The 26,709-nt window shown below is 40.9% G+C and overlaps 1 long non-coding RNA gene across 1 annotated transcript; it reads left to right on the plus strand.

The window, feature by feature from the left end:
- Window positions 1-26,472, plus strand: LOC120520276. Its single transcript, XR_005631816.1, has 3 exons — window positions 1-138; window positions 23,476-23,649; window positions 24,417-26,472. It is a non-coding gene; the product is annotated as an uncharacterized LOC120520276 (long non-coding RNA).
- The last annotated feature ends 237 nt before the right edge of the window (window positions 26,473-26,709 follow it).

Raw genomic sequence — 26,709 nt, forward strand, 5'->3', positions numbered from 1 at the left:
TCAGCTCTCCTCGGTCCTCTCGTCTCCAAACTCACGGCTGACTGAACTGAACCTGAGCAACAACAACCTGGGAGATTCAGGGGCTCGTCAGCTGAGTGAGGGGCTCAGGAGTGACAACTGTAAATTAAAGAAACTGTGGTGAGTAAAGAGGGGGAGGGGTGGGGGTGTGAATGTGTTATTGATGGGTGGGCTGATCACATGACATCACATGGAGTGACCAGAGTGACAGTGACAAGTGGAGGTGACTGAGGTGACAGACAGGAAGGACAACAAAGATAAGAATCTATCTATCTATCTATCGATTATATAGTGCATTTGTTTTTTTTTTTATTTTTATTTTTATAAATTTTATTACAATCCATACAAAGCAATCAAGTTTTACAAAAAAAAATTATGTTAAGAACAGATCGATCCCCACCCCTGAGAGAGAGAGCAAGCCAAACGTGTAAAATTTAAGGCTTGTAAAATACCTAAATTAATAAATTCTCTGTGCTTTATAAACTTATTTTAAAATATTACTGATTAGATCCTGCCATGTTTTGAAAAAAGTCTGCACAGATCCTCTAACTGAGTATTTGATTTTTTCCAATTTCAAATAATATAACACATCAGTTTCCCACTGACTTAAAGAGGAGAGTTTGGGTTCTTCCAGTTTATCAGAATAAGTCTGCGCCAACAGTGTAGTGAATGCAATCACAATTTGTTTGTCTTTCTCCACTTTAAGCCCATCTGGAAGAACCCCAAACACAGCTGTTAATGGGTTAGGAGGGATTGTGAGTCCAAGGCTGTCTGAGAGGTAATTAAAATTTTTGTCCAGAATAATGTTAATTTGGTGCAGGCCCAGAACATGTGACCTAGTGAGGCTGGGACTTGGTTGCAACGTTCGCAGGTTGGATCATGCCCTGGAAACATTTTGAGAGTTTTAGTGAGACAGATGTGCTCGATATATAATTTTGAGTTGTATAATTGTATGCTTTGCACATATGGAGCTTGAGTGAATTCTCTGCATTGCTACTTTCCACTCCTTTTCTGATATATTAATTGAGAGATCATTTTCCCAGTGTCCTCTTGGATCTTTGAAAGGAAGGGATTGTAAAATGATTTTATATATTGTAGAGATGGAGTCTAACTCCTTGAAATTGAGCAATAATTTTTCCAGCGTGGATGAGGGTGCAAGATGAGGAAAATCTGGAAGGTTCTGTTTAACAAAGTTCCTGATTTGAAGATAGTGAAAGAAATGTGTAGCTGGAATGTTAAATTTGGAATGTAATTGTTCATAGGATGCAAAGACGTTGTCTATATAAAGATCTCTAAGCAAGTTAATTCCAAATTTTTCCAGATATTAAAACTGCATATGTTTGTGAAGGTTGAAAGAGGTGGTTCTCTTGCAGGGTGCCACAGATAGAAGCTTCTCCGTCTTAAAATGCTTTCTACATTGGTTCCAGATTCTAAGTGAGTGGAGCACAATTGGGTTATTAGTGTATTGCCGATAACGTGTGTTTATTGGAGCACAGAGCAAGGAATACAAAGAAGTACTGCAGGATTTTACTTCTATTGCGGTCCATGCCTGTGTATGTTCTTCTATTTGTGTCCAGGTTCTTATCGCCTGTATATTTGCTGCCCAGTAATAAAACTGGAAGTTAGGTAGAGCCATGCCGCCTTCTGCCTTTTGTCTTTGTAGGGTCGCTCTTTTGATGCGTGGATGTTTTGAATTCCAAATAAATGAGGTTATTGTTGAATCTAATTGCTTAAAGAATGATTTATTAATGTATATTGGGATGTTTTGAAATAAAAAAAGGAGCTTAGGAAGAATATTCATCTTAACAGTGTTAATTCTTCCAGCTAGTGTGAGATGAAGGGTTGACCATCTATGCAAGTCTTGTTTAATTTTTTCCATGCAGACGAAATTTTGTTGATAAAGAGCTTTATGTTTACTTGTGATGTTTACCCGAGGTATTTAAACTGTTCTGCAATGATAAAAGGTAGGGTGTCTAATCTAATATTATATGCTTGAGAATTCACTGGAAAGAGTACACTTTTATTCAGATTAATTCTGAGACCAGAGATCTTTTGAAATTCTGTGAGTGCTGCTAAGACTGCAGGCACAGAATTTTCTGGGTCCGATATATACAGTACCATGTCATCTGCATATAATGAGATTTTCTGTTCCAGTCCTTCTCTGCTAATCCCCTTTATCTGATCAGTATTTCGACAATGTATTGCCAGTGGTTCAATGGCAATGCAAACAGCAGTGGTGACAAGGGCATCCTTGTCTTGTGCCACGTTCTAGTTTAAAGTAGTCTGAGCAAATGTTATTGATGCAAACTGAAGCTTCTGGGTTAGTATACAGTAATTTAATCCATGCACAAATGTTGGGCCAAACCCAAACTTCTCCAATGTAGTAAAAGGTATTTCCATTCAATCATGTCGAATGCTTTTCTGCATCCAATAATAATAATAATATTTCTGGGGTGTTTGATTTAGTTGGTGAGTATATTACATTAAACAGGCGTCGAAGATTTGAAGATAAGTGTCGGCCCCTAATAAATCCAGTTTGGTCTTGTGATATTACGAGGGAGCACTTTCTCCATCCTTCTAGCTATGATTTTAGAGAGTATTTTAACGTCGTTATTCAGAAGTGAAATTGGTCTGTATGATGCACATTGTAATAAGTCCTTATTTTGTTTTGGAAAGACAGTGATTAGTGCTTGGCGAAAGGTTTGTGGAAGAGATTGGTTATCTCTGGCTTCTGTAAATGTTGCTAATAGGAGGGAGCTAGCTGAGCGGAGAATTTCTTGTAAAACTCTGCAGGGTAGCCATCAGGGCCTGCTGCTTTTCCACCTTGGAGTGACTTTATAGCATCTAGTAGTTCTGATAATGCCAGAGGTTTATCAAGTTCCTCCACACTAAAGCGTCTATTTGTGGTATCTGTAATGTATCCAGAAATGCATTAGATTGTGTATTGTCTTCTTTAAACTCAGTAGTATATAGGGATTTATAGTAGTCTCTGAAAGTGTGCATTATATTTTTGTGTTCGATGATTTTATCTCTGTTCGTGTTAGTGATTACCGAGATTGCGTTGCGCACTTCTTACTTGTGAATTTGTTGAGCTAAAAGCTTATTAGCTTTCTCTCCATGTTCATAATAATGATGTCTGGATTTGTAAATTAGATGTTCAGTTTCTTTAGTTGTCAAGAGGTTTAATTCTGAATGTAGAGCCTGCCTCCTCTTATGTAGAGTCTCGCTTGGTAGTCTGGCATGTTCTTCATCTATTTTAGTAATTTCGCTTTTTATCTCTGCTACTTTCTTGGCTTCGGATTTATTTCTGTGGGAAAGATATGAGATAATCTGTCCTCTTAAGAAGGCCTTAAGAGTTTCCCAGAGTATTCCTGCAGAGATCTCAGGGGATGTATTTGTCTCTAGAAAGAATTTGATTTGTTTGGATATAAATTCAGTACAATTCTCGTCAGCTAATAGAAGCGGGTTGAGGCGCCATCTGCGGGGTGAGTGTATGGGGCTTAGTAATTTCAGCTCCAAGATCATAGGAGCATGGTCCGAAATAACAATAGCATCGTATTTACAAGATTTAATCTTAGGCAAGAAGTTATTATCTATAAAGAAGTAATCAATCCTTGAGTAGCAATGATGTACTGGTGAGTAGAAAGAATATGTTCTTGAATTTGGGTTTAAAATCCTCCAGGGATCTGATAAGTTGTGATCAGTTATAAACTTTGTAATTATCTTTGCAGTGTTAGTTGCGTTCCCCTGTGGAGGAAGTCCTATCTAAAAGTGGATTTAGAACACAATTAAAGTCCCCAGCCATTATAACTTTATGAGTGTTCAGATTGGGAATGGATGCAAATAAATTTTGTATAAATTCCTTATCATCAACATTAGGTGCATAAACATTTATCAAAATCATTTTACAGTTAGATAAGTCTCCCATGACCATTACATATCTCCCTTCAGGATCCAATACTACATCTGATGCTACAAATGGTACTGTTCTATGTATGAGAATTCCCACCCTCTAGTTTTCTTTGTAAAACTAGAATGGAACATTTGGCCAGTCCAGTCTTTTGCAGCGGAACTGATCCTTGCTTAGTAAGTGGGTTTCCTGTAAAAATACTATTTTAGCATTTAGACCTGTTAGGTGAGAAAGTACTTTCTTTCTCTTTAATTCGTGATTCAGGCCTTTAACATTCCAGCTTACGAAGTTAACTGTCCCATCATGGAGACACTGATTCTGAGTTTTTGATGTCATTTTATAGTCTTAACTGGAAGTGAGAATAGTTTGGTCTTAATTTCCTATTTCCCCAAGAGTTGTTGCCATGCAGCTTATTATTACGTTGATAGTTATAATTATAAAGATTGAGATGATAGATTAGGTATAGATCAAGCCTGCTCTCTTTCTCTCCCCTTAACCCCCACCCTCCCTTTTGCCTCCCCAAGTGAGGCTAAAACCCACTTCACACAGTCCCAGTCCTCTGACATACCCAGAGACAGAGCACGTCCAAAGCAAAACAAGCCCCATGCAGTGGCGCTTTAGGTTAAAAGATAGAGATATCTGTTACCAATATAGTCTTTAAAAAAAAAAAAAAAAAAAAAGAATTTTGCACTTAAAATATATATATAGTCTTCAGCAATTTTAGTGCATTAAGATGATACACCCAGATAATAAACCCGGGGATGGTGTTAAAAATGTGTCCAGAATAAGCATAACAAGTCTTAATGCAGTAATAGCAATAACAATAAACCAAGGGTATGATATTGAACAGTCTCGTTTAGGGTAAAGATAAAATAATTAGAAAAGAAAAAAAAGATTAATTAAGCACAATAAAACATAAACAGATAGCGCCCTAGTAATACTAAGTAATAATGAGAATATATGCGGATAAAACCCGTATTTTAAAACAAACAGATCAGACAGTAGATTGTTAATCATTGCTATATCATTAACGGCCATGACTCACTATTATGTATCAGAATAGTCCGGGATCAGCTTTCTTAATTTTTCTCTGCGTCTTCCTTGCTAGCAAAGACATAGAATTGACCCTGCCATTCCACTTTCAGTTTTGCCGGATACAAGAGGCTGTATTTGACGCTGGCTTGCTGTAACCGTTGTTTAATGTTATAGAAGGCTGCTCGCTTAGTAGCTGTTGCTGGAGAGAAGTCAGGGAAGATACGAATGTGGTTATTTTCATATGTAATATCTTCCTTTTTTCTGAGGAGTGCCATCACCTCTAGCTTAAATGCTAATCGTTCAAAATGAACTATAAAAGATCTTGGTCGGGGTCTAACGGTGTTTGATCCGCGTACGCGGTAAGCCACTGCTATCTCAGATTCTGCTTTAAAGTCCTCCCCGATTATTTTAGAAAAAAGTTCAGCTGCGAATTTCACAGGGTTTGAACTTTCTCGATTCTCAGGCAGACCTTCAATTCTGACATTATACCTTCTACTCCCATCTTCCAAAGCAGCCAGTCTGTCTCCGAGTTTTTTGCATTCGGAGCTGGCATTAACTGCTTTTTCCTCGGCACTGGCAGCTGCCTTTTCGGCCATTTCAATCCGATACGTGAATGTCTCCTTGAGATCCTCCAATTGATCAGTAAGCGTGCTCAGTTTAACCGAGTTTTCCTGAATGCGCTCTTCAATTTTACCCAGCACCTGTCGGCTCAAGTTGCACCTCTTGACGCAGCCTTTCCATCTCCTGTTTCAATTCCTGTTTCAGTCCCTCATGTGCCTTTGCCGTTGCTTTCTCATTAGCCTTCTCGCTGTTCTTTATATCTTGCGTGAGCTCAGCAAGCAGCACCTTCAGTTCAGATAGTTCAATTGTGCTTTTTTGTACCGAAGATGAAGCAGCAGGCTCTGCTGAAGCCAGTGTCCCCGCTGCTCCCAGCTCGCGTAGTTGCGTAATTGAAGCCGCGGACTTCAAGGCCCTTTCCAACTTCAGGTGATCTTCTCCGATCGGCGAGCTATCCAGATCTGCACTCACGATTGCACCCTCGCTCCCCTTTTCGCTCTCAGCCGGCGATGATGTAGCGGACCGTGGTCCCGAGGAGTCTGTACTTTCGCCCATCTGATCCAGGTCTGTCTCTGAGAGGCCGTGATCTCGAGCTAGGGCTTGCTGATCGTAGCTTGATGTAGCTTTAGTCTTCGATTCTTTCGAACCCCCCTTCTTGTTGGCCATGTTTATATGTGCTTACATATACTGTAGCAGTCCCTCTCAGGTTGAATAAATACAGGATATCTCAGGATAATAAGCAAATAATATGAAAAATAACACCACTGCTAGCGGAGCTCCACTTCAGACGTCCATCTCTCGCATCGGACGAGACCAAAATAGTGCATTTCATCTATCTATCTGTCTATCGATTATAAAGTGTCTTTCATCCATCTATCTATCAATTATATAGTGCATTTCATCTATCTATCTATCTATCTATCTATCTATCTATCTATCTATCTATCTATCTATCTATCATATAGTGCCTATCTATAATATAGATGCTTCATCAGGAAGATTTGTACCGATCTCTCTTTCGGGCTCCTAAAAAAACAAAAATGATGTTTTATGATGGATTTTGTGCCATTTGTATTAATTCATGTCTGCTTTTCAATCTTCCCATATTTTTTTCTTGTACAGTTTGTTTGTTTTTTTTTAAACTGCATGTTTTTCTCCCTCCTGGTACAAAGTAGCCCTACCCGTTGATTCTGTCAGAAAAAGATAAAAGTAAAAAAGTTTCAGTTATCTCGCGGAAGACACACGTTTTATTAATGACACATAATTATCTAAGTCTGTAACAACCTCCCAAATTGCCGATCATGATCGTCCAAAAAATGCCCTGAAGGGTATTAGCTATCAGGTCGACCTGTCACCCAGCGTGAAGTGGAAAAGGTGTTTGAATTTAAATTTTATTTTACTCTTGATCCACATGACCGATTGTGCTGATTTTTTCAAAAAATGTGTTAAATACTTGCATCAAGACATGTGCAAAGTATTGTGTAATTTGGTTTTATATTTTTAAAGTTATTAATATTTTTTCAGTTTTAACTGCCCCAGTTACTAATGTTCCATATTTTAAATCTATAATAAATCGTGATTTTAATTAATGGTGACACTTAATAACCTTTAGTATTTGAAAAAGGGTGTTTTGATGTACAATCTTTCCTTTTAAAATCGTAATTATCTTCTTTTATCTGCTCAGAAAGCAAAAAAAATACTTTTGGGAGCATGTATTTGTATCTTTTATTCTTAATTAAGCATATTTTGGAATAACTGATCAGTTTTTAACAGCTGGGTGTCGTTTATGTATTAGTACATGAATGTCTCTGAACGTCCTGATTGTTTTGATGGTCCGTGGTGAGCAGAAAACAATCCATTCAAGTAGCGGCACTTCAGCAAAAACTTGCAAGAGATAAACACGTTGGGACGTCTTTATGAGCGCTCAGCGCCCGGTGTAGCACCCGCTAGAGGGTTCTATTTTTTTCCGTCACCGTTGTACTATACTGTACATGATTTTAATATTTAACCCTTTTCAGAATATTGTGTGATATGTGTAATGAGTGGATATTTTTGCCTATTGATTTTAAATGTCTTTTATTTTTACTGCTTTGTTTTACAGAAGCAATATGTTTTTAACGCTATGGGTGGCACAAATATATATATTTTTATTTTATTTTAATAATAAATATAAGTCGCTATATGAAATATAAACTGATAGTACTGATGCGCAGAATAATGGATTTCAGGTATGAAGAGCCTTGCTTGGACATAAGGAAATGGAGCTTTTTCACAATAAATAATATACCTATATATATATATATATATAATAACAAACGTGATGTTTTCCGTTAGCATCTTATAAAATAAAGCTGAGCGTGTTAATCTTACTATCCGGAAGTGAATGAAATGACAGCTGCTGCGAAGTTTTCAAGCATACTGATGAAGACCTACTTAAAACTTGGAAGCTTCACTGATCTTTGACATCATATATAAGGTAAGATTTTTCATGTTTTGTGCTTTCTGTACATTTCTTAAGTGTTTTTTGTACATAATGAGGTGTGGCAGAAAAGTAATGAGACTGATTTTTTATTTACCAAAGTTTTTATTTTTTCAAACATCAATGTTATCCCTTCAAAGTAGTTCCCTTGAGCAGCTACACACCGATGGAGACGTTGTTCCCACTGTTGGTAGCAGCGCTGGAAGTCTTCAACCGGTATGGTCTTCAGCATGTCCGTTACACTCTTTTGGATGTTTTCTAAAGTCCGAAATGACGTCCTTTGAGGACATTTTTCAGTTTAGGAAAAAGGAAAAAGTCACACGGACTGAGGTCAGGTGAATAAGGGGGCTGGGGAACCCCAGGAATGCCTTATGAGGTCAACAATTCTGTTATGGAGAGGGCAGTTTTTTGGCACCATTTTGGCACAGACCTTTCTCATGTGCAAATGTTCAGTCAAAATTTGATGAACGGTAAATCTGATCTCACAAGAGTGTTCACACGTTCGATGTTTTCATTGGTTTTCGAAGTTGAAGTCCTCCCTGAACAGTGTTCATCTTCAACGTGTTTTCTGCCTTCCAAAAATGATTTGTGCCAGCGAAAAACTTGAGTTCGGGATAAAGAATGTTCCCCATAGGCCTGTTTTAACTTTTCAAACGTCACACTTGTCGCTTAATGGCACAACGCTGTTCCAAATTCCGCTGTTCCATTTTTGCGGACGACAACCAAAAAGCAACTTCGCTAATAGCAGTCACAAAAATCAACGTGAGTTAACGGAAGGAGTTGAAACTCGCGACTGAGCTATGGGAGGGGACTGATACACGTGCTCTATCAAGGACAACAGCGCAGCATTGCCAGATCGCTTGCAGTGTTGCCAGTCTCATTACTTTTCTGCCACACCTCGTATTTAACTTGTGCATGTAATGTATTATATAATTAAGATGCATTGTGATGTGAACTAATTAATCAAATTTGTCCTTTCATTCTTTTACTTAACCTGCTTCCTATGGTCTCATTAATAACAGTGCACTGTTTAAAAATGCAGACATATATGCATTTGAAGCATAAGGTAAAGCTGTAACAAAATCCAATACTAATCAATTTTTCCATCCAGCCACCTTCCTAACCAATTTATAGGGCAGGGGACAGCTGAAGCCTATGCCAGTCCTTCACAGGGTGAAACACACACACACACACACACACACATCAGGGCCAGTTTAGTGTTACCCACCCACCTAACCTGCATGTCTTTAGACTGTGAGAGTAAATCCACATGAACATGGAGAGAACATGAAAACTCTGTGCAGGAGCACTTGGGACATAAACCTTGGTCTCCTTGTTATGAGGCAGGAGCAGCACTACTGAGTTACTCTGCCATCTGATGATATTCATTATAGAAAAATCCATCCATCCATTTTCCAACCTGCTGAATCCAAACACAGGGTCACAGGGCCTGCTGGAGCCAATCCCAGCCAACACAGGGCACAAGGCAGGAACCAATCCCCGGGCAGGGTGCCAACCCACCGCCAGGACACACACAAACACACCAAGCACACACTAGGCCAAGTTAGAATTGCCAATCCACCTAACTTGCAGCTTAGTGGTGTGAGGAATTGAGCTATATAGCCTTACAAGAAAAGGAATACTACACATAGTGAAATATGAAAAGCTTCTGTATAAATCTTGAGCATAGAAACAATCAAAGTTTTTTTCTTTTTCTTTCTATAGTTAAACAATTTTTCTAGAATATGCATTTAATTTGAGGATTCTATTTAATTGTAATTCATGCTTTTCCACGCTAACATATGTTGTGCATTTTCTTTAACTAACCCTTCTGGATGGCAAGATTGTTCAGCTCGGTGCCACAGTGGCAGTGCGGCTCTCTTGCAGTTAGGAGACCAGAATTCTCATTGCAGGTCCTCCCTGTGTGGAGTCTCCATGTTCTCCTGTGTCTGCATGGGTTTCCCCAGGTGCTTCTCCCCCACAATCCAAAGATATGCAGGTTATGTGTATTTGCCAATACTGGACTGGTCCTGGTGTGTGTGTGTGTGTGTGTGTGTTCACCATGTCAAGTGAACTGAACAGATGCTCTTCCTGCCTCTAGTCCTTGCTTGCTGGGATTGGCTCCTGCTACCTGCAACCTTGTCCTGGTTTAGAAAGTGGATGGTTAAATGGATGGATGACATGATTGCTTTGTGAGATTTATACAGCAATGGGGTCTGAATGTTATCACAAGTAGGGTCTGTCAAATTCAGATGAACAATCAATGAAGTAACCCACAAGAATACAATATCTTAGTTAGGCCTGAAGCCTTTCAATACAAAACAACTACTAATAATATAGTGAGTACAAACAACGTCACACATGTATGTTAGTGAGTTAACGTATTCAAATACAAACTTTAAAGATGACAGGTTCATTCTGAACTAACAACATATGACTGTAAAATCATCAAATTCAGAGGTCAGACAATGTAAAGATGATCATCTGATTAGAGAGCATGCTGGCCTTGTAGAAGAGCAGGGCCAAGACGGGCTGATTCTGTAAACTTTTAATGGAAGAGAGAAATCGATCTTTAAAACAAATCACATTTCTTACACTGCTTAAGAAAAATGCTTAAATATCACATTGTACAAGTTAAAATGACTGTGATTGTAAACTTGAATAAGCAGGTTTTGTAAATGAGCGGATGAACAAATAAAATAATTTAAATTTCACATATTCTTTAATTTGTCAGGAAATGGAAAGAACAGAAAATGAACAATATATCTCATTGATTTTTTCAGCTGCTGTATTCTTGTACAACATCATAAAGGGGATCTTCAGGTCTTCAGGGGGCTGTGTGATAATGGAGAAGTGCCACCACATCATGGCATCGGGCCCAACAGTACAGAGGGTGAAGAAGCTTTAGGCAGCTGCCCTGAAGGAGGGGAGATGGCAGAGACGTTCAGATCACTCAGAGTCTGACAAGAATGAAATCTGAACGCAGAAAAACAAACCTGGAGTACCTCAGGATCACAAGATGTCAGCTGAATGTGTGGCTTGAATATCCGGTCAGAGTCTGTTACTGTGAGTTTGAAATGTTGATTTCACTGACTCATTATTACATTATGAATTAAATATTTAATTAGTATGACAATTGTTTTGTTTAATAAAAACAACTACACTGACATTTGTAGTTGTAATATTTGGTTCAATAAAAATATTTTTACCTGAATTGTGTTTTTGTATTATTTGTTCTCTGTTATTTTGTTTTGTGATTACATTGTTTGATGGAGTGTATAAAACATTTACTTTAGTCTGGTATGGACTATTTCATTATAAAATGTACATTATTTTACAAAAAATATGTTTAGTGAATGGAGGAGGGTTGTTGTGAATGTGGTTTTATTTGAAATTTCAGTTTTACAAATTTGATTTTAAGAAACTACTTTGTGAAAATTAAGTTTGGGATGGTGACATGGTGGTCTTTGCCTTATACTGTAATAATACTGTTACTATTCTCCCTTATGTTGCCATTTTTAAACATAGTTTATTTAAGTTTAAATATAATATTTTAAGGATTTTAAAACTTAGAAATACTATTCTGCATTTTTAAACAGAGTAGTCATTGCCTGACATTCTGTGATTGCACTTCTATATGTTTTGGGTGTACAGCACCAGTCAAAGCACAAGGAACAGAAAGTCAGCACAACTGATGACCACCACTGACCAGCTGGCCTTTGTAACTCAAGGCACTCTGAGCTCACATTACAGGGAAGAAGAAAAGAAATTCAAAAATCACAGTAGTTTTCAGTAAGTTGGATTAATCAATCTATACTAATAAAAGGCAAAGCCCTCACTCACTCACTCACTCACTCACTCACTGACTCATCACTAATTCTCCAACTTCCTTTAGGTAGAAATTTGGCAGGCTCATTTCCTACAGCTTACTTACAAAGTTGGGCAGGTTTCATTTCGAAATTCTACGTAATGGTCATAACTGGAAGGTATTTTCTCCATTAACTGTAATGGATTGAGCTGGCAATGACGTGGGGGGGAGTTTCGTAGGACATCATCACCCCTCTCCGTAATCACGTGAACTGACTGTCAACGCAGTGCTAGAAAACCAGGAAGACCACCAAAAAGCCCTTAAGAAAACATGCATTATATAATTGAGAAGGCAGCGAAACAATAAAAGCGGCGAGTGACATATACTACCATATTCAGAGTGCTGCTACCTGGGAAAAAAGCAAGATGTAAACCTAAACTTTAAATTAAGTTCATAGACAGGCTACCGCTGGCGTTTCACATGCCCACAGGTAATGCGGGATACAAGTTTAATGAGGGGGGCGAGGATAAAAACGAGTTTTGATCATTTTGTAACTAAGAGATAAAATTGTGGGTGAAGGTGTGCTTTGCAAATTCCGAGACTGTGTTTGTGGGGATTGACAGTTAAGGCGGGGGGAGTCACGTCTCTCCTCCCATTCATCTCATTTCTTTTTGAGCTGAGCTCACGGCTAACGCTGCATCGAAGCAACCGTCAGACTGCCACCAAATACTACAGAAAAATCCACAAGTTAATACACACCCCTGTCTCTAGAGTTTCTCCACACTGAACCCCTCCAGGCACTACTTACAAAGGTTACATTGACAATCACAGCTGAGAAGCTTCGATGCATGTGTTCAAAACGCATTAAAAATAATGCATTTAATCACATTTTGCATTACAAGAAAAGGGGAGCTTTTGTCAATGCATGATTTCTGGTACACCGATTACATTGATCAGCGATCCCGATTCATTTTCCCCTCGACCACCTTAGTTTGAGAAAGTCTGAAAAAATATGAGGTTAACACAGAAAAACATCACCAATTCAAGCTTTATGAATAATCGATTCGCCATCAATAATTTTTGGTAAAGCATCCTCCTTCCATTTTATAATTTTCCTCAATAGCCATGATTAAATGAACGGTAAAAGTAAAGCAAGCGAGGGTGACTTATTTAGGCGGCATATATTGAAGCAACACTCATGACAATGTCAATCATGTTACGTTTTTATTAAAATGTTTCCTTTTTCTTTTCATTACTTTTAACACCTACTTCTCCCTTGCGAGACGCGGGATTTTGCTATATATATATACATATATATATGAATGACCTCAAAGTGCTGGGGACTTTTGATATCGTGAAGCGTTCTGCAAAAAATGTTCTCCTGCCCAGCAAAAGTCGAGCAGCCAGCGCCGTGCATAGCTGTCCGGCCTTTGAGCGCCCGACTGGGTTGCCTTAAGTCAAAGTGAGCACTTTTAATTTTTCTCCTCCCCTGCCCTATAGCCCAGACAAGTGCAAACACGGGGCCCTTTTTTACACCACGGCAAAATAATATTAAGGCATTCATTCTTTGACGATACGATTTGAGGTCCTCACCTCGGATTATGAAGAACACACCAGTGGAGGACTGAGTGCCATCCAGCCGATTAATGGCGGGCGCTCACCAGTCTACACAAAACCCACCGACTGTCCCCAAAAGGCATCATAACGCCCGAACACATCTTCTATACTATATAAAAGAAAAAGGCAACTTCCTTTCTTTAAACCTTTTTTCCTTTTCCCCAAAAACCAAAGCCTTTCTCTTAACACTGCAGAGGACACAAAACTAATTTCTTTAAATGCCCGGTAGGATATTACCAGGGCAAATTTGAACGTTCACATAGAAAATGTAATTTTATCGACAGCCGTCCCTGTGGCCTTTCAAAAGGATCTACTAGAGATGATCCATATACATTTTAGCTGCTGTTAGTTACTTACCTGTTGTGTTACACCGTCTTTAAAAAGTAGTTTACCTGAAACCACTCAGTAGTGCTCAATGACCTGTATTTCTTAAACGTTAATGTTTTTTCTGTTTAAAACTTAAAGACTATATTTTATTATTTCTCACTTGCACTCAGTGACCAAAGCTATAACACACATATATAACATACATATATATACCCGTGTGTATGTTTGTATGTATGTATGGTGTATATATATATATATATATATATATATATACAAACCCCTATCTAGATTATATATATATATATATAAAACACACACACACACAAATACTACATAATACATACACACCAATATATATAATTTGTATCTATCTATCTATCTATCTATCTATCTATCTATTATATAGTGCATTTCATCCATCTATCTATCTATCTATCTATCTATCTATCTATCTATCTTTCATCTATCTATCTATCTATCTATCTATCTATCTATCTATCTATCTATCTATCTATCTATCTATCTATCTATCTATCTATTATATAGTGCCTTTCATCCATCTATCTATCTATCTATCTATCTATCTATCTATCTATCTATCTATCTATCTATCTATCTATCTATCGATTATATAGTGCCTTTCATCTATCTATCTATCTATCTATCTATCTATCTATCTATCTATCTATCTATCTATTATATAGTGCATTTCATCCATCTATCTATCTATCTATCTATCTATCTATCTATCTATCTATCTATCTATCTATATTGTAATTATATAGTGCCTTTCATCTATCTATCTATCTATCTATCTATCTATCTATCTATCTATCTATCTATCTATCGATTATATAGTGCCTTTCATCTATCTATCTATCTATCTATCTATCTATCTATCTATCTATCTATCTATCTATCTATCTATCTATCTATATATGATATTTCATCCATCATCTATCTATCTATCTATCTATCTATCTATCTATCTATCTATCTATCTATCTATCTATCTATCTATCAATTATATAGTGCCTTTCTATCTATCTATCTATCTATCTATCTATCTATCTATCTATCTATCTATCTATCTATCTATCTATCGATTATATAGTGCCTTTCATCCATCTATCTATCTATCTATCTATATCTATCTATCTATCTATCTATCTATCTATCTATCTATCAATTATATAGTATCTATCTATCTATCTATCTATCTATCTATCTATCTATCTATCTATCTATCATTATTATATATCTATCTATCTATCTATCTATCGATTATATAGTGCCTTACATCTATCTATCTATCTATCTATCTATCTATCTATCTATCTATCTATAGTGCCATCTATCTATCTATCTATCTATCTATCTATCGATTATATAGTGCCTTTCATCTATCTATCTATCTATCTATCTATCTATCTATCTATATATAGTGCCTTTCATCCATCTATCTATCTATCTATCTATCTATCTATCTATCTATCTATCTATCTATCTATCTATCTATCAATTATATAGCACCTGTCATCTATCTATCTACCTATCTATCAATTAATTATATAGTGCCTTTCATCCATCTATTTATCTATCTATCGATAATATAGTGCCTTTCATCCATCTATCTATCTATCGATCTATCTATCTATCTATCTATCTATCTATCTATCTATCTATCTATCTATCTATCTATCTATCTATCTATCTATCTATCTATCTATCTCTCGCTACTGTCTTGCTGTCGGTGTGTCTTTCGATTAGTGTGGTCTGGGGTGGGCGTGGCTGAGTTGTGGCGTTGGAAGTCGGACGTGTTTTCTGTCTTCTGTAAGTTTTTTCTTTATTTGTAACTCCTTTTCTTATTTTTCTATATCAGGGGGTTTTATCGAATAAGACGCGGCTTTTGGCGTGTAGCCATGGCCGCGTCCAAAGTGTCTTCGCCTGGTCTAATGCCTAGGTTTTATGAATATCTTTCCCGCCGGCATAGGGCTAAAGTACTGGTTGAGCCGCACGTTTCGGCTGAAGAGTGTGTTGTGGCTGTCGGTAAAGTTGTTGGCTTTAAGAATGTTCGTTCAGCATCAAGAATGAATAAAGCCGTAGTAGTTTTTCTTAACGGGGAATCTCTGGTTGATAAACTTGTAGAAGAAGGGATTATTATTAATGGCGCTTTGGTTCCTGTTTTACCTCTGTCAGCGAAAAAGATTATTATTTCAAATGTCCCACCGTTCCTAAAGAATGATGTTTTGGTGCAGGAACTCCGCCGCTATGGCCAGGTTTTATCAGATATAGTGATGATTCCGTTGGGCTGTAAATGAGAGAATTGAAACACGTTGTTTCATTTAGGAGGCAGGTTTTTATGGTGTTGAACAACATGAAGGAGGACATAAATGTTGCTCTGAGATTCAAGGTTGATGGCTGTGATTATGTGGTTTTTGTTACTTCGGACTCGATGAAGTGTTTTAACTGTGGGAGGGCCGGACACAAGGCCTCTCAATGTAAAAATGAGACCGTTTTACCGGTGGGCCGAAGCGCTGCCCCTGCTTCAGTGAGTGGCGAGACGGAGTATGAAAGTGGTGAGGAGGTGGACAGTATGGAGGATGAGGAGACTGCAGAGGTAGCTGAGCTCGTAACCGGAGCACAGGTTGTGAGTGATTTGCACCCCACTGTAGTGTTAGCAGTCGCTCCTGAGGCGAGCCTGCTGACTACCGAAGGGAATGCGTTGGCTGAGCCCAGCGATCCTGTTGTAAACGAGTCCGTTCAAAGTGCTCCGTGCGAGTCTGTGGAAGGAGAACTAAGTACAAATGAGCCGGAGACTGCGGAGGTCAGTAGCGGAGGGGATAAGACGGCGATGATCGGCACAGAGAGTGTCGCCTGCCCGCCCCGCTGTGAATGAAGCTATGGCTACAGACGTGATCGCAGAAACACCCGTGTGCTGACGGGCGCCTGACTGAGCGCACTGAGATGAGCTCTGTGGAAGGACAGAGGAGTGAAACAGCAGCGGGTGTGAGTGGCGAGACCGATCAGAGGGAGAGTGCAGGAGTGGAGGGTGTGAGGAGGATTTTACAGTTCGTACTCGAAAACGAAAAGAAAAATCAGACACTAAAAAATCTGCAAAGAAAAGTCACGTGTCTGGCGAGCCATCGCAAGGATCGAGCAGGATTCTTAGAAGTCAGAGTGATTGTCACAGCGACCTGAGTGATCGTGAGCACGAAGGCGGTGACACTGACGTCTCAGTGAGGAGTACGACCTCGTCCCAATACAGACTCAGTGGCGGGTATAACACTGCAGTATTAGGAAGTTTTTAGACTTCATCGAAGGCAAGAGGGGTGTTAAAGTGGAGGATCACTTCCCTGACCTTCCATTGTTTGTGGTGTCCGCTCAAAGGGTGATGCGCAAAGCGGCACGTCTGGGAATGGACCAAAAGGAAACTACCCGTCTTAAAAATGTGATTAGCAGGGTGCGAAAGTCCATTTTTCAGAAATAATGGATAGTTTTTTGAAACTTCTTTATTTCTGGTTGACTTGTGCAGTGCTGTTCACTCCCATTTGTGAATCATCAATGCAGTCTTTACACATTGGGAGTTTAAATGTGAATGGCTGTAGGGCGACTGCAAAGAGGGCCGCTCTGTTTGACTTTTTAAACCAAAAGGCTCTTCAGGTCACTTTCTTACAGGAAACTCACTCTGATGTTAGAAATCAGCCGGACTGGTTACGTGAGTGGGTCAGGGGGTCAGGCTGTCCTGAGTCATGGCTCACACGTCAGTGCTGGGGTGGCCATATTGTTCTCTAACACGTCAACTTTACAAATCACTAACATTAGTGAGGTGGTGGCTGGGCGCCTCCTGGTAGTTCAGGTGAAGGATAAGAGCCAAGATCTGGTGTTTATTAACACTTACGCTCCAACAAATGGAGGTGAGAGACTTTGTTTTTTAAAGCTCTGAGGAAGGTGCTGGAGACCTTTGTTAATGGGGAGATCCTGTTGGTCGGAGGAGATTTTAATTGTAATGGAGAATAACTTACTGGACCGTAATGGTGCTGAGCCTCACCCAGCGCCTGTCCGTGATTTACGCTCCTTATTAGACCACTCAGACCTGGTGGACGTCTGGAGAAGTAAATTTCCGTCAGATAGACAGTACACCTGGGTAAAGGGGGGCGGTGGGTGCATTTCGATGGCGCGTTTGGACCGTTTTTACTGTCTGAGGCACCTGCTGAATACGGTCACTAAGGCTTATATCTGCCCAGTCAGATTCTCCGATCACTCTCTGGTGGGAATGAATGTCTCTGTCCCTAAAAAACCTTCCTCTCAATCTCTTTGGCACTTTAATGTCTCCCTGTTAGAGGATTCTCATTTCCTCAAGTGTTTTGAGTTTTTCTGGCTGCAGTGGACTCAAACCAAGTCCAGATTCCCATCTTTTCGGCAATGGTGGGATGTGTCGAAGGTGCAGATTAAAGTCTTTGCCAGCAGTACACTCAGCATGTGACCAGGCGGTGTCTTCACGAAATGAAGAGCTTGGAGGAGGACATCACAAATCTGCACAGCATCTTACAGGACTACTTTAGTGAAGAAACGCTTGCTGTTTTAAAGTCTAAAAAACAATCCCTTGCTGAACTCCTGGAGCTTCGTGCCCAAGGTGCCTTAGTGCGCTCACGTTTTCAAACTTTAAATCACTTGGACGCGCCTACTAAATTTTTCTTTAATCTGAAAAGAAAGAGGCCGAGAGTAAGGTGATCCACATGCTGCAGGACGCTGAAGGTCGCGAGCTGCACACCACGGAGGAGATCAGGAACTTTGCTGTGTCTTTTTACTCTGATTTATTTAAGGATGGTGTAATTGATGATTCGGCCATGTTGGACTATTTGTACGGATTACCCAAACTTACAAACACGGTCAAGCTGAAGCTGGAGGCTGACATCACCTTTCAGGAGCTATCAGATGCACTGGCTGGTTTGAATACTGGAAAGGCACCAGGACTCGATGGCATCCCAGCTGAGTTCTATAAACATTTCTGGTACCTGCTGGGTGCCGAGGTGTACGAGGTGTTCCTCCAAAGTTTACAGGATGGAGAATTACCATTGAGCTGCAGAAGAGCAGTCGTCACTCTGCTGCCTAAGAAAGGAGACCTTTGTCAAATAAAGAACTGGCGCCCGTGAGCCTGCTGTGCACGGACTATAAGATCTTCTCGAGGGCCCTGGCCAGCCGCCTGAGGACTGTGATGGACCTGCTCATCAGTCCCTGCCAGAAGTACTGTGTGCCTGACAGGACTATTTATGATAATTCCTTTGTATTGCGGGATATCATTTCAGCCTCAAATCTTTCTGGGATGGATTTAGGAATCTTATCCATTGACCAGGAGAAAGCTTTTGATCGAGTAGATCACCGTTTTTTGTTTAAAACATTGAAATGTTTTGGGTTTGGTGATAATTTTGTTCATATGATTGCACTGCTGTACACCAACGTTTTTGGGATTGTAAAAGTTAATGGCACTCTGAGCGCCGCTTCCAGTCAGGAGGGAATTCGGCAGGGCTGCCCCTTGTCCGCATGCTCTACGCATTGGCCATCGAGCCGTTTCTTTTTCAGCTGCAGCGGAGACTACAGGGGGTGACATTTCCATCCTGCCCAAATGTTAATTTCAAATGCTTGGCCTACGCTGATGATATTATTGTCTTCGTCAAATCGAAGGGTGACATTGAAGTTTTAATTTATTGTCAACGACTATTTGAGAACATATCATCTGCAAAAATCAATTGGACTAAGAGTAACGCCTTCTTACTGGGCTCCTGGTCTGGATGTCCACTACCAGACTTACCTGGAGGCCTAAAGTGGAACAGGAAGTGCTTCAGGTATCTTGGAGTGGTCATGGGCAGTGAGGGGGTGGACGAGAGTAATTGGGAGGGACTCTTAGAGAAAGTGACCTCTCGTCTGAACAGGTGGAAGTGGATTGTACTTAAACTGTCATACAGAGGGCGGTGATGATCATCAATAATTTAGTGGCCTCAATGCTGTGGCACAAACTCATGTGTGGTGACCCCCCTCTGGGGCTTTTAAAGAAGATCCAAAGAATATTGCTTGATTTCTTCTGGGATGGCTTGCATTGGCTAAAGCAGAGTCTGCTGTTTTTACCGTTGGAAGAAGGCGGTCAGGGACTTGTAGATATCTCCTCAAAAGTCGCAGCCCTCAGGCTCCAAGTCTTACTGAAGCGTTTCTGTGTTTCATATTCCCTGAGTTGGAGGGAGTTAGCGCTGAGTTTCCTTCATCGTGTGGGTGAGTTAGGGTTTGATGAAGCACTTTTGGTGATAAATCTACAAAAATTGGACCTTTCTGTGTTACCAAAATTTTACAGAGGTGTCCTATTAACATGGCACGTGGTGTTTAGGAGGAACTTTAATACAACTGGGTGGCTTCAAAATGAGCCTTTAATTTATAATTCTGTCTTTTCATGCCCCCTCTTGCACAGTGACAGTTTTGTTTCAATTCTTATTATACATCAAGTACTGAAACTGGCACAGATTTATGATGCCACTACCAAATTATTCATAGATGCTGATGTCTTGGCTTCTCTTCTCGAAGTAAAGTCAGTCAGGATGATTCAGCAGTTTCTGTCCTCCATAGCTAAAGACTACCACCTGCTCAATGACTCCATCGGCTCCACTGTTAATAAGTTGGATGTTTGCCCCGCAGTGGACCTCTTATTACTACCAGAACATTCAGTTGTTCACTTCACCAAAGGAACAGTGGTGGGCTTTGCTTCTCTGTCCAAGAGAGAGCTTTATGAGTACTGCGTCAAGGTGACTCACTTCACTGCATTGGTGTCTGTGCTGGACACTCCATGGAGGGAGAAGCTGGCAGTGGAGGGGCACAGGGGGCCTGCGTGGAGGGAGCGGGACAAGCCACTGAGCAACAAAAGAACTGCAGACTTACAGTGGAGAATCGGGCATGGGATCATTGCCACCAAGTCCTTTTTAAAAATTATTAAAGAAGCTGAAAATGATTCTTGCATTTTCTGTGGACAGAAAGAAACAATTTTTAATTTGTTTTTGTATTTTAATCGACTGGCGGGATTCTTCAGATTTTGTGAAGCTTTGTGTACCGAATTGACTGGAACTTTTAATGAAGTCCTGTTCATTTTTGGAAGTAAATATAATAAGAAAACTCGATGCAGGATACAACTGTTCAACTTTCTGTTAGGTGAAGCAAAGCTGGCCATTTTAAAAAGTCGAAATAATAAGCAACGTGGATCTGAACCTACGGATATTTGTTTGATTTTTAAATTGAATGTTTATTCAAGAATAAGAATAGAATATGCGTATTATAAACAGATGAATAGAATGGGGGGGTTTGAAAATGTGTGGGGGTGAAAGGGGTGCTGTGCTCAGTTGATGAAGGGGAGCAGAAAATGAACTTCTGATTTCACTGAGGTGGGCAAGAGAAAGAAAAAGTAATGGTGGGCATCAATACCACGTGCTTATTAATGTGCGGAGTAGGAGGAGTGTAAAGGGGGAGTAATGGTGGTCTGATATGGCTTTCTTGTTTATTCTGACATTTGTTTTCGACATTTCGACTGTGTATATTATGTTGATGTTCTTATTTTTACAATAAAGATTATTTTAAAACTATCTATCTATCTATCTATCGATTTTATAGTGCCTTTCATCTATCTATCTATCTATCTATCTATCTATCTATCTATCTATCTATCTATCTATCTATCGATTATAAAGTGCCTTTCATCCATCTATCTATCTATCGATTATATAGTGCCTTTCATCCATCTATCTATCTATCTATCTATCAATTATATAGTGCCTTTCATCCATCTATCTATCTGTCTTTCGATTATATAGTGCCTTTCATCTATCTATCTATCTATCTATCTATCTATCTATCTATCTATCTATCTATCTATCTATCTATCTATTATAAAGTGCCTTTCATCCATCTATCTATCTATCTATCTATCAATTATATAGTGCCTTTCATTTGTCTATCTATCTATCTATCTATCTATCGATTTTATAGTGCCTTTCATCCATCTATCTATCTATCTATCTATCTATCTATCTATCTATCTATCTATCTATCTATCTATCTATCTATCTATCTATCAATTATATAGCGCCTTTCATCTATCTATCTATCTATCTATCTATCTATCTATTTTATAGTGCCTTTCATCCATCTATCTATCTATCTATCTATCTATCTATCTATCTATCTATCTATCTATCTATCAATTTTATAGTGCCTTTCATCCATCTATCTATCTATCTATCTATCTATCTATCTATCGATTTTATAGTGCCTTTCATTAAATCTATCTATCTGTCTATCGATTATATAGTGCCTTTCATCTATCTATCTATCTATGTGTATTTTAATTATATAGTGCCTTTCATCTATCTATCTATCTATCTATCTATCTATCTATCTATCTATCTATCTATCTATCTATCTATCTATCTATCAAACAGACTGCCATGGGGGGCTTCACTTGTGTCTTCAGAACTAAAAGGATTTGCTTGTGATTTAGGACTGAGCTATGAAGAGACGATTGTTTGGTTTTCTTTTCACATTCTCTCATATTCTGTCTGTTTATTATGGGATGTGTTGTTGTTCTTTTGATTTGTTTCCTGATCTTCACAGGTGAGTTAATGCTGGTGGTCCGGACTGCTGAATTCCTGATGATTCTTGTCCTTTTCTGAGCCCTGACGTGTTCTTCTTGTGATCTTCTGATTCTTTTCTCTTTCGTGGCCCAGCTGCTGTTCTTCTTGTCTTTTTCTTCTCTAATTCTCCGTGTGGTTTGATGTCACTGAGATGTCACTTGTGTCATTTCTAACTCCAACCAGCAGGTGGCGATGCTAGCAGGTCACTCTGCCATTTTGCTCTGAATGGGCAGCTCAGGTCAGAGGAGAGCTGGGAGTGGACAGCAGTGGTCAGCAGTAATGGGGGTCACTTCACAGTCCTCTCAGACCACCTCTGTGCCCAGGGGACTGGACTTTGGGATGCTGAGTGTCCATTCAGAGCTCGTCCACTGGCTTTATTACAAATTAGGAGAGAAATAAGAAAACTGAGGTGACCAGCAGTGAGGCCTTTAGTGGACTGAGGTCAGCTGGTCAGTGGCACCGGTCAGCATGTGACGTGTGAGTGTCAGAAGTGTCACATGTCAGTCCTGTCCACCCTGTCCATTATGTCACTGATCACCCAGTCAGTCCAGTCTTTGTCACCATAGACAGACAGAGTGTCCTCATCGTCTAAGTGGTCTGACATCAGGAGAGCCCACCATAGCAGACACTCGAGTGTCGCACTCTCCGATGACCAGCAGTGACCGGCGTGTCTGACAGAAATCAATGGATGGGGTCCTGCAAATCAATCAAAGCCCCTCCATGTGCTGAGTCCTCAGTTACAGACACAAATCCAAGGTGGTCACTCCGCTGTCATCAGCTTTGACAAGTCTGTCTGGACCACCGAGTGCAGGACACTGTCAGCCTCATGTCCTTCACATTGTGTCCACATGTCACTTTGAGTGACTTGTCACCAGTCAGTGTGGCAGGAAGGCAGAAGACGCTGTCAGGTATATAGCGCCTTACCTTATAAGGACAGCGGTGGTCTCAGGGTCAAAGTGCATTTCAGTGAAGACGGCGCAGTCATTGAGCCCTTGTGCTGTGTGTCCTTCTGTCTGTCTGTCTGTCTGTCCTCACTCGTCTCTCTTCTTCTCCACAGGTTGTGGTCTTGTGGTCTCACCTCGTTCTGCTGCTCAGCTCTCTCCTCGGTCCTCTCGTCTCCAAACTCACAGCTGACATATCTGGACCTGGACGACAACAACCTGGGAGATTCAGGGGCTCATCAGCTGAGTGAGGGGCTCAGGAGTGACAACTGTAAATTAACACACCTGAGGTGAGTAAAGAGGGGGAGGGGTGGGGGTGTGAATGTGTTATTGATGGGCGGGCTGATCACATGACATCATATGAAGGGACCAGAGTGACAGTGACAAGTGGAGCTGACTGAGGTGACAGACAGGAAGGACAACAAAGATAAGTAGAGACAGACAGAGGAAGATGAGGAGGAGGAGGAGTGTGAGATGGACAAGAAAAAGAAGAAATGGACAGCAGCTGAGTGTCCAGCCAGAGACAGGGGGACAAGGACACGGGGGGATCAGGACAGCAGACAGTGTGGACAGGAGGAGAGGGGGACATGACAGTCTGGGGGCTGAGGGTCATTTGGAACAAACAAGAAAGAGCAGAGCAGCAGACGGGGGCTCAGTGGACAAGAGGAAGAAACAAGATGGAGGATGAGAGACGAGCAGGAGAGAAATGAGAGAAGACATGAGAGTGAAGAGGAGAAGAAGAGAAAATGAAGAGAGACGGAGCACTAGAGAGACAGACAGGAAGTGACAGCAGGGGGGACAGAGGGGGCAACAGCACGTCAACTGGACAGACCACCTTCTTTATGAAATGTGACGCGACCAGCAGGCCTTCAGAGGATGTTGACCAATCAGTGAGTGGACTGAGTGACTGACAGGCCAACACACACGTCATGTGACTTAGATGAGCACAGACACTGAGAGGAATTCTGGGTGACATCAGGGGGCGTGTCAGTGTGACAGTCCATTGTGTGTGTGTCGCCCCCTGCTGTTTGTACCTCACACTTGTGTCTCCTCACAGGCTGCAGAACAACAGGATCAGTGAGAGTGAGAAGGAGAACCTGAGGTCACTACAGTGGGAGCTGAGGAGGTCTGGACGTCAGATGACTATCTACATATGAGAAGACCAGCAGTGGTGATCAGACTGACCCCCTGTCAGTGACGGAACCCCCCCATCCACTAACCCCTAAATTCTCCTCTTTCTTCTTTTTCTTCTCCTCTCAGTTCTGCCCCTCATTTAATAAACACTCTGTGTCCCCTCAGCCTGTCTGCTCCTCCTTTACTGTCACTTTAATTTTTAACACCTTGAGACCCTCAACTGGTGACAAAACTCAAGTAGACTCGGACTTGCAGACCCCCGAGTTTCACCACTAGAGGCAGTACAGCAGTGGGGGTCATCCTGTAAAAAGCTCCCCAAGTTGCCTGACCCAACGAGGAGCAAAGAGAGGTGGACAGTCCAACTGTGGGGTGACAGGGGGCCTGAGGCTGTAGTGACACTGGGGACGAGGCTGAGACAAACCCTGGACAGGTCGCTGGTCCATCACAGGACGCCATCAGCGCTCGTCTCCATCGTCACTCGGTGTCATTTGAACCCGTGTCTGCTCCGTGTCCCCCAAGTCCTGTCTGCCACCTGCTGATTGTCCTTTGGTGACACTTTATCTCTCATGAGGCTCAGTTTTGATTTTGATTTTCTTTTTTATTCGTCGTCTCCACTTCACCGTCCCCTCCAGTCGTGTCCTCGTAGTGAGCAGCGACCTGAACGAGTGAGCCATTAAAAAGAAATAAAAGAAAAGACGAGGAGAACATGGAGGAGTGTGGAGATGGGATGGACTGGCGCCGTCCAGGGTGGGGTCCTGACTTGAGTGACCACCACCTGAACTGGACTGAGGGGGCTTAGAAAATGGGTGGACAAACAGAGAGAAATAAACAGAACTGGGAATTAAGAAAGATACTGGAAAATAAAACAAAGAGAGAGTGGGACGAGGGTCTAAAGGAAACAAGTGGGGGACCCCAGCAAGAGGGTGGGCTTCTATAGGACAGCTGGTTAAGATAAAGAGGAACAGGGACAAGAGTGGGAGAGAAGGAAACAGAGAGATGAACAAGGGGGACAAGGAGGAGAGAGTTAGAAAGTGAAGGACAGTCAGTGACACGAGGGGGACGAGGACAGACGAGGAGGAGGAGGAGGAGAGGAAGAAGACAAGTCAAGTTGAGTCCATTTTATTTCTAGAGCTCATTTAAAAACATCAGGGGCCGACCAAAGTGCTCCACAGCTTCACCATAAGTACCCCAAATACACACAGCAGACACAGTAAAGAAATACTGACGGACAAGTTTAGAAAGCCAAGTCAGAAAGGTGGGCTTCAGGTGGAATTTCAAAGTGACCAGAGTTGGTGCTGACCTCCCAGAAAACAGTCAACTGCTCCAAAGCTGAGGGCAGCTACTGCAAACACACGGCCCCTCTAAGCTTAAGTCGAGAACTCAGCACAACTAATAAGTTCTGGTCAGAGGACCCCCGTGACCGTGAAGGAGAGTGCAGGTGTAAGGGGTCAGTAAGATAAGAGGGGGCTCAACCATTCAGGGTCTTAAAAAACAACAAAACTCAATCCTGAATGGTCAGGACGTCAGTGTAGAGACGCTAAGACTGCAGTGGTGGGATTGTGTTTGGTGGGCCTGTTAGACGCCTGGCAGCAGCGTTCTGGACGAGCTGAAGACGAGACAAGCGATGGCCGATTAACTCTGAGGTGTGATGAGGAACAACAGTCAAGATGAGACGAGACAAACGCGTGAATTGGTGTTTACAATCATCTACAGAGAGAATGAGCCGAGATGAACTGTAGGAGCACAAGTGAGGTCAGAAGGTCCAGAACACACAAGGTCTGTTTGTATGTCATGTAGACGAAGAGAATGAGGTGACCTCCATGGCTTGATGTCTTCTGGACATTCTAATAAAGGGTTAAGAGAATTGGTTTGGATCTGCTGAGTGGAAAATACGTCAGAGTGTCATCTGTGTAGCCGTGGAGAGAAATATTGAGTTATTTAAAAATGGATACTAAGAGGAACATCTACAGTGAAATAAAGAATAGGCCGCAGAATAGAGAGGGGCCGAGGATGAGGAGGAGAGGTGGACCACCTGACTAAAAGCCTCTGCCTGTGAGGTGTGACTGAGCCAAGATGGGTGATGAGGATGTCATGGTCAGCTGGGTCAAATACTGCAGTCAGAGCTAACAGCAACAGGACAGCGGACCACCAGAGTGTCTTATTAAAAAGACAAGGAATGGGAGACAGCAGAGAGCGGCCATATCTACAGAAAATGA

The sequence above is a fragment of the Polypterus senegalus genome, unplaced genomic scaffold (genome assembly GCF_016835505.1).
Source record: "Polypterus senegalus isolate Bchr_013 unplaced genomic scaffold, ASM1683550v1 scaffold_31, whole genome shotgun sequence".
Classification (NCBI taxonomy): Eukaryota; Metazoa; Chordata; class Cladistia; order Polypteriformes; family Polypteridae; genus Polypterus; species Polypterus senegalus.